Below are 17,254 nucleotides of genomic sequence, written 5' to 3'. Positions count from 1 at the left end.
GGCCTACGGGCCTTACGTCGAATACGACCACGAGGAAGGGCTTCCGGGTCATCAGTCCTCCGAAGAGGAGTCTCTGTCAGCGCGCTACCGCGAGAGGAAGACTCGCCCGCAGGAGAGACCGTGGGGCTCACCTCCCCCTCGGAGGATCTTCGGAGGGAGGAGGAGGGCCATCAGCAACGTCCGCAACAGGAGCATTATCAAGAGTTTGACCAAACCCGTCGGAAGGGTCGGCCAAAACTGTGTCGACAAAATCCGAAGGGAATACCTCCGGTATTACCGGCGACTGTTTGACCGCAGCCCCCAACTGGATCAGGTCAAACAGGGCTTCCTTGGAGGGCGTGCCCTTAAGCCCCAAGGAAGCCCAAAGCTGAAACAAATCATTATTAGCAACAGTCTGGTCAAATTCCTCAAAATCCAAATTATCCTTCCCCGGAGGAGAAGAGGGAGCTGCCACGCTAAGGGAGGCAACGCCCTCTCCCGCACCCCGAGGTCGGGAAACACCACTAGGGCCTGCACTACCACTCAGCAGCCTCTCAGGAGAAACCGCTCGAGTGGGAGCTTCGGGGGAGATTCGGGTGGCGGAAGAGGCGTCCTTGGAGCTCTCCTTCAAGGCTGCCCCTGAAGGAGAACGGTCTCTCAAAGACTTCTTCTTACGCCGGCGGCCGAACTTCTCCCACTGGGAGGCAGACCACTCCCTGAACTCACCACAGATATTCTCACTATCACACCGTCGGCCTCGGCACTGCGGGCAAAGGGTGTGAGAAAGGTCGAGGCCAACTTCCAAGCACACCGCACTAGAAAAAGACAAAAAGAATATTAAGGCTGTCATTAACAAGGACGAAAAACAGCAACGTCTGTCTTCGTCCGAGCCAAAAAGTGAAGTGAGACAACTCACAGGTGTTTGGGGGGGGGGGGAGGGGTAGCAAGCTACCCCTTCCCTACCCCCGGCTAACTTAATGGCTCGTTATTTCAGCTACGCCAAAAAGTAAACCCTATGTAAATAGCCTGGATTGTATTTCGGTTACGGAACAAAGAGGTTTTTATAACATTTAAATATGACAAATAATGCTCCTTATTAACCTTACCTATAAAACTCCAGGTTATGCAGCTAGCTGCTTTTTATGGATTCTATGCTTTCATTGAAAAGCAGCAATATTATGAACCTTCAATTTTCATCTAATATGGCTCATTGCTCAAGATGCACCTGAAATGAAAACAAAAAAAATAAAATATTTCAAAAAATTTCTCAACAATTTGTAAAATCATATAATAGCATTGAACATAATGTTCTTGCTTTTTTATTGTATAAAATAACATTTCCAAAAGCACTGTTACCTATTCACTGACATCATTGGATTGACTATATTTACAGTTTCAAAAATGACAATTTGCCTATGGCAATTTTTCAATGAACAATACTAATAAATAATCAAACATTTCTTATCTTTAGCAACTAAATACTGACAGATTCTATAATTTTTGGTAAAAAACAAAAAACTGCTGTGTCTACCACTTATGATACCCATCATTAAGTGTGGGACAGATATAGACATATCCCCCATGAAGGGGAAGGGGATATTGTCTCCATCTGTCAAGTACAGATAGGGGACCAAATGAAGTACGTCCAAGAGAGAAGAACCCAATGAAATACTTGGCTTATGTACCGGTTAATCAAACCTAGTTGAGACAGTCACAGCATTAGCTCTATTATGCCCTTCTTCAGGTGGCAAAAAACCTGGGGAAATGTATATCTTTCTCATACCAGGCCTATGGTGATGGGTCAATGGGAGACTGCTCACCAGCAACTGGTGTTATAAACATAACTGCAAAAGCAGGATCTTCCCCTGTTTGTGGAACTCTAAGGGTACCCATGGTTGAGTAAGCTCCATTAATCCTTCCTGGCAGATGACCACCTATGTCACGGCAAGAATAGAGAGCATGTATGTAACAGCTTTCTTTCACCTGACTTGAGGGAAAGAATAGGCCTACATGTAAAGACACTTTTCATTTTCATTCATTGCATCTACTACACTAATTCTAAGTTGATTCAATAACCATTGCACATAAGATATTTCTATGAACTGTATACTATTTAATGCAGAATTCTCCACCCATCTCGCCACTGTAACATTATTTATGCCTGTGTTATATAAATTACTTAAATTACTTCTATGCTATGATTGATATGTATGAAAGAAAATGATCGTCAGTCAAATCTGACCCAACCTGCCATCGATCACACTCTCGACATAAGAAACTACTTTCCCGTCCTCATGAATCTATATAGCTCTTCCAGTCAAGCAATAAACCAGTCGGTACTGTACTCTGTTTTCTGTCAAACTTTGTCCTCACACTAATGATGATGGTCGAGGCAAAGAGACAACCACATTATCAGCATAACAAAGCCCATGCAGATAAGAGCCTCGACAGCAGGTGGAGGCTAAGAAATCCAGTGACCAAGGAAGGAGGGAGATGGAGAAAACTGCAGCTACTACAACTTTAGAGCAGGAAGTGTACAGGGCCATATATATATTGTCCTGGTTAGCCCCCATGGTAGTCGGGACACTGGGAAAAGCCGGGCCACGGGACATGGCCCTGGAGTACCGAGACACCGGCTCCTGACAACGGCCCTGGAGGGTTGTGGCACAGGGCAGTGACCAATGGGACTACGAAAAAAGGACCTGGACCCCAAGTACCAGCCACGGTCTAGAGCCTGGGCATGGGGTCCCGGCCAAGGACCAAGGGGGGGGGGAGGGCTGCGTCCTGGACCTGGTCCCAAGACCTGACCCTGGGAGGCCATGACACGGGGCTACTGTTCAGACCCTCCTAGGACCTGGAACTGCTCAGGAGCCCTTCACCTCACTCAAAAGTGAAGTAGTATCATAAGGAGCCCTATCCCTGTAATTACAGCTGTCCATCACGGATTGTTCAGTCTCCTCCACTTCATCCTAAAAGATCCAAATGGGGTTGAAATATGAAGAGTATGAGGAGGAAGAGGAAGATTAAGAACAATGTGCACACTTCTACCTCCTCCTAGCTTTCGTTCTTGGCTCTGCAAGTGGAGAGGTCGAGGCAAACACGACCGTTGACATGACGATAAGCCAAGAGAAGAACCACAAGGGTTGGTCCAACACAATGAGAAATCACATTCACAAGTACCGGCTACCAAACAACTTGTGATGATGGGAGGCACAATCACTGAAACTGAAGGAGGACAACAGCCGTCGACACCCTGTCACATGGGGCACGGTAACCACCACATGAGAAGGGATGTGGATCACTGAAACAGGGACAGATATTAAGGAACTGCGGAGATAAATCAACTATAATGATGGGCTCTCTTGCTTACTTCTTTGAGGCAAAAGCCCAATACTGTACCGGAGGAGGCCTGCGAACAGTCATGACTAAAAAAACAGAAGTGTGTTTATCTATAGCTGGTTAGACCAGCCAGCTGCTAATTCCACCCCACCCCGACAACGAGTTTCTTATTTCTATTCCAAAATAAAGAACAAACATTCACTTCCCCCCCAAAACTAAGAAAATGAATAAGTTTGACAGCAGCTCTCTGTACATCCCTACACGACAGCTATCTAAGTAAAAGTGAAGGTTCTCAAACTAGAGGGGGGGCAGGGCTCCTACCCATGCAGCCTCATCAGTTGGATAACCGCTTGTTATCTAATTTTAATGACTGATTAAAACTCGTACTGACGTAATCTCTTATTAAAAGACGAGGATTTGTATGACATGTAGCAACAAACCTATGTTATTATTCTTTTGCCTGTTTAAATTTCAAACCAAATATGCCCAAAGACAGAAATCTACAACTTAAGCAATCCCAGTTTTGACAAGATATTTAGCTATTAAACAGTTGCCAAGTGTTATGCTGTGAATCTTTGTTAGTTGTGCCTCAGGTAAAACTATGACAAACCAAGCTGTAATATTTGTTCATATTACAAAATATAGTGATGTACAGTGAAGATTTGGTAATTGTTAGGGCTATGTTTTTAACAGGAATTTGTGTCATGCGGTAGGTTAACTTGGAATATACCTCTATAATTTTGTTTCATCTACAATATTTTAAGCCAAGTTGGGATATAGCCTCATATTTTGATTCTATCTACAGTACCATCAAGTTACATTAGTTCAGGGGGAAGAGGTACGAGTCTGGCTGGTAAACATCCAGGATCCTGGTTTAGGTTAGGTTATTATACATCCCTCTAAATTAGATGAGTGGTAAGGTATCAAACAGTCCAATTTTTGTTTTATATAATATGCAGCATTATTACAGTAATGCTTTGAAATGATTGCATTAAATCATATCTGGACCTTGTAGGCTATATCATGGAAGGCCATGTCAGGATGCACCCACCTATCTTAATTTTGTTTGCATTTACTCAGGTCTCGATAAGGAGTAGTAGTTCAGGTTAGCTAGGTCAGGACCTAGTACCCAGGTTAGTGTTCTCCTTGCATTTATACACAGAGTAAATATCTTTTTTAATATTACATAATGAGCGATGAATGTTTATCGAGATTTCAACAAAATTTATGGATGTCTTCCTTTTTAATTGGTGCATTGCATTCATAATGTTCTCAACCTTACCCTAAAAGACCAACTTCCCACCAGGGTTCCCCATAATTTGGGAGCAGTAATGCATACTTAAGACTTATTGGTGGTATAGCCTTACCTAAAAGACACCATGCTAGTAAAATGATATTTTCATAATAAAATAAATTTTTTAACATACTTAACCACTGGTTATATTTAATAGCTTTATGCTTCTGTCCAGCAGAAATTCAAAACTCGCAGCAATCGCATAGATATGCCAGGCATACACTTGCGCCACCACAGAGGGGAGGAAGGAGGGGATTTTAAGTTATATAACCAGCGGGTAAGTATGTTCAAAAATTTATTTCATTATGAAAATTTAATTTTTAAACATTTAAACTTAACCGCTGGTTATATATAATAGCTAATTGACACCCTTGGTGGCAGGTCAGAGACAGCAACATTAATGGAATTTCACTTGAGAGTTAAAAACCAAACTTAGCTTAAGGGTTCGTACCTATTAAGGAAGCTGACTTTAATGGTTCTCTACATTAGTAAGTCTGCTGTCCTTTGAGAACCAGCCATCCACCCAGGGGGCTGAAGAACTCTAGGAGCTGTCAAACGGTGAATAACCTCTATGCTGACAGGACCTCAACTAATAACCTTGTTCCGGGTGCTCTCAAGGAACAAATGACTACCTGACTAAGTCAAAGTTTGCGGAAGATTGTCTAACAATTTCCTCCAATCATAAAAATATATACAAGTTCCAAGTGGGGAAAAGGGTACTAGGGATTAAGGGAGTGTAGTGGTAGATCCTTCACCTACTACTGCATTCGCTGCTACGAATGGACCCAAAGTGTAGCAGTCCTCATAAAGAGTCTGGTCACGTTTTAAATAAAGTGATGCAAATACAGATTTACTTCTCCTAAACGTTGTATTCATCATACTTTGCAGAGAACGATTTTGTTTAAAAGCCACAGAAGTTGCCACAGCTCTAACTTCATGAGTCTTAACTTTCAGGAGCTTAAGGTCTGCCTCACCACAGTGTGTGAGAGCTTCTTTAATCAAAAAAATCTTATGAAATATGTTAAGGCATTTTTAGACAGGAAAAAACAGGCTTTTTGACTGTGCACCAAAGGGCTTCTGAATTGCCTCAAACCTTTAGTCCTGTTTAAATAGAACCTTAGTGTTCTAACAGGACAAAGAACTTTCTCCAGCTCCTCACCCACCAAATCAGAGAGGTTAGCAATTTCGAAAGATTTTGGTCATGGGTAAGAAGGACGTTCGTTCTTGGCTAGAAATTCAAGCTGCAGGGAGCATATACTTTGCCGTTTCTAAAGCCAATGTTTTTGCTAAAAGCATGAACTTCATTGACCCTTTTAGCTGTTGCTAAGCTTACTAAAAATAAAGTCTTTAAAGTCTGATCTTTAAAAGAAGCAGAGTTCAAAGGTTCGAATCTGTCACTCATAAGAAATTTTAAAACCACGTCTAAATTCCAGGCTGGTGAATCCTGTTGACGTTTTTTAGAGGTTTCAAAGGATCTAAGGAGATCCTGAAGGTCCTTGTTATTTGAGAGGTCTAAATGTCTATGCCTGAAGACCGTTGCTAACATACTCCTGTACCCTTTAATGGTTGAGGAGGAGAAATTGTGCCTTCTTCTAAGCTCTGAAAAGAAAGGCAATTTGAGCTATAGAGGTATTGGATGAAGAAACTGAGTTAGTTTTACACCATGCTCTAAAAACTTACCACTTGGATTGGTACACCCTGAAAGTAGAAGTTCTTCTTGCTCTAGCAATAGCTTTGGCTGCTTCCTTCGAAAATCCTCTAGATCTTGCGAGTTTTTCGATAGTCTGAAGGCAGTCAGACGTAGAGCTTGGAGGTTTAGATGGTTTCTTGCCAAGTGGGGTTGTCCGAGAGGATCTATTCTCAATGGCAAGCTTCTTGGAACATCCGCCTTCCATTCCAGTACCTCTGTGAACCAACCCCTTGACAGCCAGAAGGGGGCTATTAACGTCAATCTGGTTCCCTCGTGAGACACAAACTTTTGTAGTACTTTGTACAGCACTTTGAATGGAGGAAAAGCGTACACATCTAGGTGTGACCAGTCCATCAGGAACGTGTCTGTGTGTGAGGCATCAAGATCCGGAACTGAGGAGCAATAATTCTCTATTCATCTGGTTTTTGAAGTTGCCAATAGATCTATGATAGGGCGGCCCAAAATCTGCCAAAGTTTCTTGCATACATCTAAATGCCTATCCACTCTGTGGGGAGAACTTGACTCCTCCTGCTGAGGTTGTCTGCCCTCACATTCTTTTCCCCTTGAACGAATCTTGTCAATAGGAATATCTTTCTTTGATGTGCCCAAACGAGAAGAGTTTTTGCTATCTCGTAAAGAGGCCTCGAATGCGTTCCACCTTGTTTCGCTATGTAGGCCAAAGCTGTGGTATTGTCTGCATTGATTTGTATTACTTTGTTCAGTACTAGCTTCTTGAACCGCTTGAAACCCAACAGGACTGCTAACAGCTCCTTTTAATTGATGTGGAGACTTTGCTGTTGTTTTGTCCACAGACCCGAAATCTCTGACTTTTCTAGTGTTGCTCCCCACCCTGAGTCCGAGGCGTCGGAAAACAACACAAGGTCTGGGCTCCTTTGTTCCAAAGAGACACCTTCATGGAGCCTGTTTATGTTGTTCCACCAGCGAAGGCACACTCTTATTGGTTCCGTAAGAGGAATGCTCTCCTTGTCAAGGCTGTCCTCTTTGCTCCAATGACAACTGAGATGGAACTGAAGGGGTCGGAAATTTAGTTTCCCCAGACGTACAAATTGTTCTAGTGAAGAGAGGGTTCCCAGGAGAGACATCCATTCCCTCACTGAACAAAACTCCTTCTTTAGAAAGACACAAAGCTTTAGGAGAGTTAGCTGTATTCTTTCAGGTGATGGAAAAACCTGAAAAGTCAGACTGTGAATCTCCATCCCTAAATAAAGGATCTTCTGGAAAGGGATCAATTGGAGACTTCTCTGAATTCACCAGAAGTCCTAGCTCCTCTGACAGACTCATTGTCAGACGCAAATCCTTCAGACAGCGATTGAGTGAGGGGGCTCTTAGTAGCCAATCGTCCAAGTACAAGGAGGCTCTGATGCCTCTTGAGTGGAGCATACTTGCCACATTCATTATGATCTTTGTGAAGACTGGAGGGGCGGTGGTGAGGCCGAAGCCTAAGGCCCGAAACCAGAATACTTCTTTCCAGAGGTCTAAGGATAGAACACAACGATATGTTCTAACAGACGCCCCCTCTATTTGGGGGTGGGGCATAGCCCGAAAAAAAGAACTCAAAACTGGACAACTTCCTCTCATACACGAACCTTCCGGTAGCTTGAAGTTCGGATGGATGAGGAAGTAGAAGTAAGCATCCTGGAGATCTAAAGATATCATCCAGTGGACCTTTTTTACTGCTGCAAGCAAAGTCTTATGAGTCTCCATAGAGAGGTTTTGTCCTCTGGATGTATCTTGAACCGTATGTGCCTGACGTTGGATGTCACGGTTTTTTTGACGTTCGACGTCACGTTCAGCTTGACGTCCAATGTCGCGCTTATCTGCCTAGCTATCGTCGCCGCGCTTGAAAGGTAAACGCTCTATGACACGCTAGGCCGTTTGATGTCTGGTATCAAGAGAAGACACTCAATGGGATATAGAAGCCTTATCACGCTGTTCAAAATTAGCTTGCTGGTAGGCCGCCTGTGCGACAACGTGTCCTGAAAAGAATCATAACGAACCATCGCTTTGCTAACAGCAGGCTGATAAGACTGCATAACAGATGACAGCCATTGCTTCATGCCAGCAGGATAGTCCAACTAGGATCAACATTAGGTGACACCGGTGTATAAAACTTTAATAGCGAACTCGCCTTCCTCATCGCTTACATCGCGCTCCGCATTTCAGCAGACGTAAAACAGTCTGGCGGGAGCGGCAGTGCCTGTACCGTAACACCAGACTCAGGAACAAGATCCTTATCAGTCTGAACTAAAGCTTTGCCAACTTCTGACATCCTGACAGGCTGTATACAACAAAAAAGGGGGGCACTGCCTTCTCTAACAAAAGCCCTAATGCACTTCCTGCTGTTGCAGCTGAATGTGCTGCTGCACCAACATCTGCAGTTAGGTTCTTTATGCTGACTTGAGGACCCGCTAAAGCACTGCCCTATCAGCCCTGTCTTTTGACTTTGTTACTTTTCTCAGAATGATTTATTGTTAATTTATTCTCATCATTTATTTATTTCCTCTCCTTACTGAGCCATCTTCCCCTATTGGAGCCCTTAGGCTTATAGCATATTGCTTTTCCAACTAGGGTTGTAGCTTGACTAGTAATAATAAAATAATAAACAGACTTCTTTGCCGTCTTCCTTAGCGAAAAACTCTGAAGGGCGAACGAGGAGCAGCAGGTACAAAATAAAATGGAAACTTCAGAAAACTCTCATGAGTTTCTGAAAGTCACTCCTTTCCTCCTACAAGTCTCTAACCTAGGTAGAGATGTCTTGTTTCCTAGGAGTCAACTCCTTAAGGTTCTGAATTCTGACCTCAATGCTTTAGAGGTTTAATTCTAGCTCTCCCAACCAAGAATTAGTTCAAGCAGGCCTTGGTCTGAGAACATAATATCTTTCTAGTTAATATTTATTTCTTAATATAGCGCCTGGCGTAACAAAGTTCCAACGCTAGGCGCTTATGGTCATGTAGACAAAGTTCTACTTGATGTCATGAAAGCTCTTGACGCTCGGGGCCACGTGACTTTCAGAACAATAACACTTGCGATTAAAAAACGCTCGCGATTCAGACACTCGGAGCTATGCCGATCGCGTGTAGTGAAAGCTAGATGAGCAACATTCTGTTGTTGTCATGCTCAGCTTGGTGCGAGGCGTCACATTAAGCTTGGCGCGAAGGGTCACGTTAAGCTTGGCGCGAGGCGTCACGTTCAGCTTGGCGCGAAGGGTCACGTTCAGCTTGGCGCGAGGCACCACGTTCAGCTTGGCGCGAGGCACCACGTTCAGCTTGGCGCGAGGCACCACGTTCAGCTTGGCGCGAGGCACCACGTTCAGCTTAGCGCGAGGCACCACGTTCAGCTTGGCGCAAGGCACCATGCTAAGCCACCTGGCGAGCGCCATCATGCTCAGCTGCTTGGCATGCGCCACCAAGTTCAGCTCTTTTTAAGAGCTAAGAACATTAAATGCTCATTACCTGTCAAGAATGATTTTAATTTTTGTTTTCAGCTTTGTGCCTGATGCACTATATCGTTTAAAGTTAGAAAACACTTTTACCTCGCCTTACCTACGGCGAGGGCGAGCGTTCTGGGGATTGTCAACAGAAAAATGCTTGAGGGGACTTCTGCTCGGGTCTTATAAGATGGTAAGCGCCAGGCTACGCCTCTCGCTTCCTTTCGCCGCTCGACTTAACTTCTCCCATGGGTTCGGGAGCTTAAAAGAGGTCTAGGCTAGGATAAAGACAGGTCCAAACAGAAGCACCCTCCACTGTATTGAATAAAATTCACTTCACTAATTTAGCACTAAAACTTTGCATTTTTGACTGGTATAAAACCAAAAGTATACACGCCCGTAGAGGGAGAACTTACTATTCTGTCGAGGGCTTGAATGGGAATGCAATTGTCACTGAATCCCATATAAAACTTGACAAAATATTTAATATAAAATACTAACATATTACAAGAATAGATATAGGAATGGACTGAGGAGTGCGTAGCGTAAATAAAAATGAACGCTAGATAATCTTTGAAACAGATCGAAGATCATCCAAAGCAAGCATACCAAAGGGACAAAAATTTTCTTAAAATAATATAATAGTTTTATTTTATATAACTAAATACTTTGTAAGATAGTATTAACTTATCATTCTTTATAGAAAAAGAAAGAAAATGCAAGTCACACTCAAGCTTACGTCAAATGACTGTGACGTCATCGATGAGGCGAGATGTTTACCTATCGCCATATGCTTTCGTTAGTCACAAAAATAGGTTGAAAAATTTTTAATCCTACCTTTTAAGCTATAACATAGCGATAAAATATCGAACAAAAACCATATAAGCGAATGCTCAAACCCGTAACAAGAGTACATCACCAAGGTACTGCTAAAATCCAGGTTAAATACGAGTAAATTCCATTTCTTTGTAGCCAGTACAGCGGCAGAAGAAAATCTGATACTAGGGGGGATAGTTCGACCTAACTCCGTGGTGGCGCTAGTGTATACCTGGCATATCTATGCGATTGCTGCGAGTTTTGAATTTCTGCTTGACAGAAGCATAAAGGGGGTAGTTTGTAGCGCTACGGCCAAGCGTCCTAATTTGCTTATTATCGCTCCGATTGTTATCTTGTATAGAATAAAAACGTTTGGAAATGGTCTACGGATCTTAAATATGTTGTGTAAGGGGGGGGGGTCCGGGGGGGGGGCGCAGCCGCCCTGGGTAAGGATACGGCTTTTAGCATAGGTTAGGTGGGTTTTTTAAGTTAGCTTCTCCCGTCGTACTCGTAGGTAAGGAAACTGTTACTGTTGTGAAAGGGGGGGGGGGGGTCCGGGGGCGAAGCCCCCCTGCATAAGGATACGGCTTTTAGCATAGGTTAGGTGGGTTTTTTAAGTTAGCTTCTTCCGCCAAAATAGTTTTTAGAACGACGGCCACAGTTCAGAATAGTCCCGTTTTCTACGGGATCTGGCCGTCACCCTACAAACGCCCCCATAAAGCTATTATACACAACCAGCGGGTAAGTTTGAATGTTTAAAAATTACAGTTTCAACCAACCTCAAATATCCGCTTTAAAAATATTTTTTCTAGCTTAAGTGGGTTTTCAATGAATTTGACCTTTATTCCTGCTGCAAATAATCAAGAGCTAAAGATACACAGCCGTCCTGAATAGCTACAATAAGGGGGTCACACTGTGGGAAATCTGAGATTTTAGGTGGGAGACCACAGAAAAGAGGTAAAATAAGAGAAACTGTCTATCCTAAAAACACCCACTTAGCATAAGCTAGGAGAAAACATATAAAATAAAAGTAGCTGTCTAACCTAAACATACCCACCTAACCTAACCTAGAAGAACGTATAAAATGAGTTGTCTAACACACCCACCTAACCATGGAAAATATGTGCAAAATAAGAGGAGCTAGCTAACCTAAACACACCCACCTAACCTTACCTAGCAGAAAATGTATAAAATAATAGAAGCTGTATCCTTAACACACATCTAACCTAGGACAAACCATGTAAAACAAGAGAAGCTGTCCAACCTAAACTCACCTAACCTAGGATAAAATGTATAATGAGAGAAACCATCTACCCTAAACACACCCACCTAACCTAGGGGTTGGGCCTATCAACTTAGGTCCCCTTTCCCTTTACCTTACTTAGGAGGACATCAAACTCCTCTACAAAGAAAAATATACCTCTAGGTTAGCTACTTTAATTAGACTAACCTGGGACAGTTAACACTTTTTGGTATCACTGAATGTTCATCCAAAAACATTCACTATGTCTGGAGTTTCATTGTAAGGTCCAATAACCTCATAATGAGACACCAACTACTGCATGTCTAAACAACAAAATCCATGGCAATTAACCGACACTTTTTTAGAGAGACGGGCGAATTCCAAAATGAAAGTTAATTGCATAACCTTGAAACAGCAACCAATCATGTTTCATCATTTTTACCATACCCATAATTCATAATAAAAAACAAAGAATGATCAGACATTTTAACCACAATACATACTTAGCAAATATATAAGTAAAAGATAGATATCCGAATATGGCCGAAACTGTAATAATAGAGTCTTGCCTATTCTGATGTTTTTCAAGAATCTAGTACACTAAACAGATTACTTGTAGAATAATCCAACCTGTAGGAATTGTTTGTGGAAAGACTAATAATTTGATCATTTACATAGTATAATTGGGGTATTTGCAACAAAAATTCATATTTTCACCTTCTAATAGTTGAATGCCGAATAACAAACGGTAAAGATCCCAATAAATATTATTCAGTCTATGCTATTTGAGTATACAGTGAACCCTCGCTACTTCGCGGTTCGACAATCGCGGATTCACCACTTCGCGGGGTTTTCCCATAACCCATATATATATATACATATCGCGGATTTTCCGGAAAATTCGAAAATACCGCGAAATCTGAAGATAACCAAATACGATATTTTGTTACCTGTAATTCCATTAATACTGTAATTAGTAATATCTGCTCTTACTGATTGTTCATTGCATTACATATGATATATAATTCAGCACAGAAAGAAATAAAACACGAAAAGAGAATGATCATACGATAATTCAGTACGTAGTAAAATTAAATCGAACATGAAACGCAAATCAGATGCAGTCATACCATATTAGAATGGTGTGTACTGTAATGGATGTGCTTCTTTTCCATGAATCTTTTGTATGTATACGTACGTAGTACAGTACTGCATCCAATAATATTCTTTGTTGCAAAAATCACATTTCGAATAAGTACTGTAAGCGTACGAGAGAGAGAGAGAGAGAGAGAGAGAGAGAGAGAGAGAGAGAGAGAGAGAGAGAGAGAGAGAGAGAGAGGCGTAAAATAGCGTACGTACGTAAATTTTTATTATTATTGTTATTATTATTATTATTGTTGTTAATAAAATTATTATTGTTATTATTATTAATCATTATTATTATTATTATTACTGTACAGTATTATTATCATTATTTATTATTATTACGGTACTGTATTGTACTTAATCTACGTACGTTCAGTATGCGCGGGGGCATCTTCTATGAGTAACCAACGCGCCATAGTACTAAGACGGGTTGTGATTGGTTCAAGCGCTGATAGATGACGAATCAAAACTCAAGTTTTGTGTATCTAGCCTGTGATTGGTGTTTTGCCCGCATCTTTTACCCGCAGCATCAAAGTTCTCGCGGGGCTGCATCGTTCACTTTCTCTTTCCGCGTATTGCTGAGTAGACGTTCTTAACTTTGTGAAGTTTAATCTGTGCTGTGTGCGACTGTTTTAAGTTGAACTTTTTGTTGAACTTTCTGTTACAATGGCTCCCAAGCGTTCTGCTTCTAGTAAGGCTGGTAGTGAGCCTAAACGCCACCGAAGAATGATGACGATAGCTGAGAAGGTTACGCTTCTCGACATGTTAAAAGATGGTAGAAGTTACGCGGCCGCCGGCCGCCATTTTGGCATCAACGAATCCACCGTTCGCTACATCAAGAAGGACGAGGCGAACATTAGAAAGACTGCTGCAATCACCTTTAGCAGATCAGCGAAGCGAGTCGTTACAACGCGTAATAAAACGATCGTACGCATGGAAGGTGCTTTAGCTGTGTGGATTGCCGACTGCCGGAAGAAGAACATAGCGTTGGATACGAACACCATCCAAACAAAGGCTTTGAGCTTGTATGAGAATTTTGCTGCAAAGGAACCTAAAGAGGACGACGGCAACCATGCTGAAGATGATGATGATGCAGATGATCCTCAACCAGGGACATCCACTGATTCCCAGCCTCAGAAACGTTTTTCCGCAAGCAAAGGATGGTTCGCGAAGTTTCAGAAACGCTTCGCCCTGAAAAGCGTTTCCCTGCATGGGGAGTCTGCTTCCGCTGACACTGCCGCTGCTGAAACTTACGTGAACCAGACTTTCAAGAACATTATCGCTGAAGGTGGATACAAGCCGGAACAAGTGTTTAATATGGATGAAACCGGCTTGTTTTGGAAGAGAATGCCGTCGCGAACTTTCCTGTTCAAAGAGGAAGCCAAAGCCTCTGGCTTTAAGGCATTCAAGGATCGCGTTACCCTCGTGATGTGTGGCAATGCTGCTGGATTTTTGTTAAAGCCGGGGCTTATTTATAAGTCGAAAAATCCTCGCGCTTTGAAAAACAAAAATAAGAATCTCCTTCCCGTGTACTGGATGCATAATCAAAAAGCATGGATTACGAAGATGCTGACCTCCAACTGGTTCCACCAGTGTTTCATCCCGCAAGTCCATGAATATCTCTTAGAGAAGGGCTTGCCATTCAAGATCCTTCTCCTTATGGATAACGCTGGTGGACACGCAACTGACCTGTCGCGTGAGGGCGTTCAGGTTGAGTTCCTGCCACCCAACACCACGTCATTAATTCAACCAATGGACCAGGGGGTTATCAGGGCGTTCAAGGCCCTCTACACGAAGAATACCTTGGCGGACCTCGTTGCGTGTGTGGATGCTGCCCAAGATGACGAGGATGAAGACTTCAACTTGAAGGCGTACTGGCGGCAGTACACCATAGCCACGTGCCTGCAGAATATTCAAAAGGCACTTCAAGAGATGAAACCTGCAACCGTAAATGCGAGCTGGAAGAAGCTGTGGCCCGATATTGTTTACGACGACAAGGGATTTACTCCGTCGGAAATCCAACACTCTGCAATACGGAAATCTGTGCAGTTGGCTGCCATAATTGGGGGTGACGGGTTTGGCGACATGACGACTGAAGACGTCGACGAGTTGTTGGACTGCCATTCCCAGCCTCTAACTGACGCAGACCTCGAAGACCTGACGAAATCGGCAAGTGAGGAAGAGAGTGAGGGTACCCAGGAAGAGACCCAAGAAAATGTCGAAGAAACGGGCTTAACATTAGAACGGCTCGCCAAGTTCTGCAACCATATGAAGGAGGCGAAAGAAATGTTGCAAGAGTGGGACGAGGATATGGTTCGCTCGATGCAATTCTGCAACAAGGTTGATGACATCACGACTCCCTACAGGATGCTCTTGGATCGAAAAAAGAAGCAGCGGCAACAACTTCCGATCACAATGTTTTTTCAGCCTCGCAAAAAAGAGCCAGTTCCTCCTGCTAGTACGCCTTCGGAAGAAATTGAAGAAGTTGAAGAGGTGTCCCAGGAAAAGACACCTCCGTCTGAAGAGACGTAAAATACTATCATTGACTGCACAGTAGAACACATCATCAGCTTCATCATCATCATTTCTACTGTGCAGCAAATTCATCGCCATCGTCATTCAAGTTTTTCTTGAACTTCTTTCGTGGTGAGTACAGTAACAATCTTTATTTTTTACTTTAACCTGTTTTATAGTTTAGTAATGTACGTACTGTATGCATTAAGTTAAAGGGAAGGTTTTAAAAGTCTACATGTTGTAACCTATCATATTTTTTTTGTTTAAAATTTACATTTACGTACGTAAAACAATCTCTCTCTCTCTCTCTCTCTCTCTCTCTCTCTCTCTCTCTCTCTCTCTCTCTCTCTCTCTCTCTCTCTCTCTCAAATTGTTTTCCTGCTTTGCTACGTACAAGTACAGTATAATTTATATTTGTAAGGTAACATATTTTGTAAATGCTTTTACTGTAAATACTGTATGTACTGTATCATTATTTATCACTATCATCATGCGCGTTAAATGCCTTGTTTGTTCTGAGCGTGGTTGTTTACTGAGCGTACACGCCGTCGTTTCAGGCGGCGTCATAAAGAAAAAGATTTCATTTGGAAGTCCTAAGAAAAATACGTAAACTAAAACATTGGTAATAAAAAAATCAACATACAGTACTGTATAATCAATATAATCGATGCAAAAACTAACCATACGTACATATATGTGTACACTAAATGAGTTTGTTTCTTCATTATGATCAGAGATGAACGTAAACAAAACATTGGTTGCCATTTTTTATCGTGCTTTTTAGGTGTTTAGGAAACACATGATATAAAATCGCCTTTAATATTTGTGCCTGTTTTAGTTTAGGGTGCTGTAGTACATGCATTAAGTGTTCTGTACATTAAAGGGTGGTTTGTTAACAGTACTACGTACAAGGGAAGGTTTTAAAAGTCCGAATATACATGTTAAATAAATAGGTAAATATGCTGTCACTACTTCGCGGATTTTCACCTATCGCGCCCGCGTCTGGAACCTATCTACCGCGATAAACGAGGGTTCACTGTAATCAAAATCTAACTTGAAATAGAAAATAAAATGTAGAGATGGCCTTTAGATTTTCATTCAGTTATAGGTACTATGCAATTAATTGAGATTTATTCAAAATATTTCTGTATCCAACCAGTCACAATTTCGTTTCAAAATTCAAAATAAAAATCTAACCTCACACAGCTAGAAACGAAATACACATTGAAACAACCCTCTAAACCAAAGGCCTCCAAATAGTTTCATAGTTCTAAAGCCTTTTAAAACTAACGTTCATTATACATTACACCTGGCACTGAGGCAGTAGATAAGATTTGGACGAATTTACGCCATTGGTAAAATGCCCTGGCCTATGACTGCTTACTCAAAATGGAGTAGGCTTACCAACATTGTAAAGTGCATATCTATTCTTTTTCAATTTGAAAATAACTCGGAAGATACTCTTACATACCTGACCTGGTATATCAATTAACGGTACTAACCTTTTGGGAAATGTAGACCATTTAAATATCGAAAATGTCGATAACAAGACGTATTCCTGTACGTGGTTTTCCTCCAAGAACAGCTGGTAGTGTATTGACACTAGTGTTGCCAGATGGGTTAGTCTAAAAATCCCCAAAGCTCATGATGAAATATCCCCAAAGAAACCCAAAAATCCCCATTTCCAGAAATATTTCTTTTGATCCTGTAGCCTTTACTGATATAAAAATTACTCACTATACTTCATATAAGTGCAATGAAACTAATTGAAACGATATAATGGTT

The 17,254-nt window shown here is 42.0% G+C and overlaps 1 long non-coding RNA gene across 1 annotated transcript in view; it reads right to left on the bottom strand.

Annotated features, from left to right (window-relative positions):
* The window catches only part of LOC137615787 (uncharacterized), a 35,044-nt gene extending 17,991 nt beyond the window's left edge, over window positions 1–17,053 (bottom strand). The window contains exons 1-2 of the long non-coding RNA XR_011039260.1: window positions 16,972–17,053; window positions 1,086–1,204 (exon numbers count right to left, since the gene is read on the bottom strand). This is a non-coding gene — a long non-coding RNA (uncharacterized lncRNA). The remainder of the gene's footprint in view (window positions 1–1,085; window positions 1,205–16,971) is intronic.
* Between the last annotated feature and the right edge of the window lie 201 nt (window positions 17,054–17,254).

The sequence above is a fragment of the Palaemon carinicauda genome, chromosome 22 (assembly GCF_036898095.1).
Source record: "Palaemon carinicauda isolate YSFRI2023 chromosome 22, ASM3689809v2, whole genome shotgun sequence".
NCBI lineage: Eukaryota > Metazoa > Arthropoda > Malacostraca > Decapoda > Palaemonidae > Palaemon > Palaemon carinicauda.
Note: the sequence above shows the minus strand (reverse complement) of the source record. Positions and strands in the feature narration are given on the sequence as shown.